This window comes from Odocoileus virginianus, chromosome 12, assembly GCF_023699985.2.
Source record: "Odocoileus virginianus isolate 20LAN1187 ecotype Illinois chromosome 12, Ovbor_1.2, whole genome shotgun sequence".
In the NCBI taxonomy this organism is placed as follows: domain Eukaryota; kingdom Metazoa; phylum Chordata; class Mammalia; order Artiodactyla; family Cervidae; genus Odocoileus; species Odocoileus virginianus.
In genome coordinates, this window is record NC_069685.1 from 51,536,706 (window position 1) to 51,540,450 (window position 3,745).

Genomic DNA, 3,745 nt, shown 5'->3' on the forward strand with positions numbered 1-3,745 from the left:
TTTTTTTTTTTTTCTCCCCACTCCTCTATTTAATGATATAAGCTATTTGAGGGTGGTACTGATCAGGAATTTGCTTTTTCATCGGGGCTTTTCACTGTTCAACCGATATTCCTTCTGCTTTCTTTTTTTGTGCCTTGTGCCCTTGAGGTGACCTCTGGCATGTTTTCTGGTTGTTCTGCATCTCCCCTTACAAGTGCCCTCTTGGTTCAGTCAGGCAGCCATTGCTCCAGTCCTCGCGTCTTTCTCCTCCCTGCCCCAGGACTTCGGCTAGAGTGGACCAGGCAGGGAGAAGGAGAGCTTGAGGCCACAGAAGAGCAGGACCTCCCAGGCCAGCTGGTTTCTAGGTGCAGCTGGGAGGCTGCAGGATACACCCTGAGCCCTGCCTGGGGACAGTGCTAGCCTCCAGGGTCCGAGGAGTCTCAGATGTCTGGGCATTGTCCCCAGGGCTTGCTTGGGGCATCTGAACTGGTGTTTCCAAGCCCACAGCTGCCCAGAGGGAAATACAGAGCCCTTGGATTGTTCTGGCACTTCCCCCCTCAGCCCCTCCCCCCCGCATATGGCAACCTCCCACACCTCCGAAGATGGACTGGCTTCTGCAGCTGACGGCAGGATGGTCTCCTTAAGACGATAAAGGGCCGGAGGAGGCCGGGAGCAGACGGCAGGATTAGCTGGTGCTGAACTTTCTCTCACAGGACGTTGCTTGGATTTCAAATCCACAGTCACCTGCTGCCCTAGTCTACCTCCCCAGCTCCACCTGGCCCCACCCGTGGGTGAGGGGAGGTGAGGTTGCAGTCGGCCGAGATCCAGAGTCCACCGGCTTTCTGCAGACTGTTCCGACTCCTGGAGCCAACAGTTGGATCGCGTCTCTTTCCCAGGATGCTCCGAAGGTCCCCACGGGGGAGCAGGCCTTAAGGGTTGGAACTTGAAGGCCAGAAATGAGGCCCCCGAGAAACTGGAGAGCTTTGCACTCCTCCAGAAAGGGGGCCCTGGGGTCCCTCCCCCACCTCCACCCCCTGCCTGCGTTGGGACGACTTCCTGTCACTAAAACAACGGAGAAGCACCTCTTCTCCCCACGCCCCCCACCTTGGATGAACTGCCTCACTGTTTGGTTCTGAGGCTTGGTTTGCTCTTAATTCCTATACGGACTCCTCAGACCCTTAACCCTTCTCCTGAGCTTTCTTTACTGCACTGGAGTTCCAACTCCCTTTGAGTTGTGTGAGGGGGGAGGGGGGGTTCCGGGTTTTGTTGGTGGTTTTTTTTTTTTTTTCTGTTTGTTTGTTCGTTTTTGTTTCTGTTTCGGCCAATTGGTGCATATATTCAAGTACCACCTTTCACGTGTGGATCTCTCTCCTGACCACCATGGGGAGTGTCTGCCAGACTCCATTTTCTAAGCGTTTCTGAGGGTGAGGCTCTTCTTTGTTTTTGAAGGGAGCCAATCTATTTCCTGCACTTCAAGAAGAATCAAAATGTTCCTGAATTTCAAATACCTCATGCAAACATGTCTCCTGAAGCAAGGGAAGGGAAAAAAAACAAAACACACACACACACAAACTTTGAAAATGGTCATGTTGAAGTTAGCGATGCCGAAAGGTTTCTGTCTTAAAAAATCCTTATCAATTTTGCCCCTCAGGCAGGCAGTTCTGCGGAGAACTGTGTTCTGTGTTACCTCTCAGCGTATCTCAAGGCGGCTTTACCTCCAGATCCTAGAGTTAGAATTAACTTCCTTTCTTTGCAGCAAAACTCCATTTGGATGAAAGATGAATCTGGATATCTATTTCCTCCTCTTTTATTTTTTTGGGAAACGAGAGGTAAGCAAGACAGCCGAAGACGGATCACAGCACAGGCATCCGTGGAAACAGCAGGGTCCCCTCGACAGGCAAGGGGAACGGACACGGTTGAGGGTGAACAAAAGAGGACGCCCAGGATACGAGGCTGTCGTTAGTTTTTCTCTGAAGTGCCTGAAGGTAGGAAACGGGCCAGGGGTCCGGACCGACTGGGCCCCGCCACGGCCACGCCAGGCAGAGCGGCCAGCGGCCCTGCACCCCCATCCACGCCGGCCAGGACGGCCTTCCACGCGGGATGACGAGACTGCGAAAACCCACATGTGCTTCCTTCCCCGACGCGGCCCGCTCCTCGGGGCCCCCGCCCTTCCCCACGCCATCCTGCGCCCCTCGCCCCCTCTCCCACCATGGAATCTAAGACCTTTCAGCCGGCCGAGCCAGAGGCGGGGGTCCTAAGCGAATGCCTTCCGCCATCACCGGGCCCCGCAGCCTAAAGGGCTCCCAGGGCAAACTTAACTCCCCGCAAATCTTGAAGTGGGGGGTGCTGCGGTTACACATTCCACAAAGTGCTGGCACTTACACCCACAACCCGAAGGCGGAAGACTGACTCACAGGTGGTGACCTCCCATTACCAACGATGTCATGGTTTGGAATGTTCCATTATCAGCCAAGGACCTGGTTAGAGATATAAAGACCTTTTTATTCACCGTTACCTAATTGTTTTTTTTTTTTTCTTACGACTTTTTTTTTTGGTGTGTTGTACAGCAGTATAATTTTTCACTTATTTATTCCATCAGTAGATATGGTTTGTACAATGTACAATGGTTCCATTTCAGAAAATAAAAGAAAAATTCAAATCATGAACACCATGTGATTTTGGAGCGTTATGATAAAGAGTAAAATCCTGTGAGATTTTACTCACAGAGCGGGCTGCTCTCGTGTCTGCGGCGTGGCCCTGACTTTGTACACAACTTGAACGCTGGGACTGTGGCCTCCCACATGCTGTGGGAGGCTGAGTCGGTAGCCAGTTAGAACCCTGGTATAAATTACAGCCAGGCCATCTGCCCCCCGTCTTGCGTCCTGGTGGTGTCCCTGGTTTCAGGAGGCTCTGGCCCATGGCAGGGGCTCAGGGGTCGATTCTTTGGTGACTTGCAACTCTGTCTTGACTTGCCTTAACAGCTAGTGACTCGTGGTCAGGCTGGATCCAGAACCGCCCCAGGGCCTTTTCCCCCACAACTCAGGCTTTTTCTCACTCTCCAGCTCAGATTCCCTCCCCCAGTGGACTTTTTCCTTTCTTCTCTGTCCAGTCTCTGTTTTTCCTCTCGCACCTGAAACCTGGCCCTAGGTGAACCACCAGCTAGGGACAGAAGGGGTGGGACGATTGTTCTAGCAGTCCTGTGCTAAGTCACCCGTGTTGACCGACCTGGAGGCAGACATTCTCCTTTTTGTTTTGTCTGACTTTCCTCCCCACCCTGTTCCTTTTTAACATGTTCCAGTGTTTTTATCGGGATTGGTTGCTCAGCGAAATAAACTCCTGATATGGAAAGTTCATCCTGACAAAACATAAATCATAGGGACCTTGTTTGCTTAACCAAAAAAAAAAAAAAAAAGTGCCTTAGCGGGCACACTTTCGCTCTCTCTGGTATCCCTGAGGTCTGTTCCCTGGGTCTCCAACTCTGGATGAAGGTCCCTTCCTCCCAGACTCATCCTCATCTCTGGATCTCTCCCCTTCCCTCTGCTGTTCTTGTCTCAGGCATTCTGCTTTATCTTCCCTGTCGCTCTCAGCTTCCCTGTCTCTGTGGAGCTTTCTGACTTCCTCTCATCTCCCTTCATCAAGAAGCAGTCATGTCCAAGGGCTAGAAATTTGGACTTTACAGGCATCACTTGAGCATCATCTGTGTACTGAGCCCTGGGCAGCATTGACTCCAACTTGACCCTTTCTCTCTAAGCAGATAAGCTGGTAC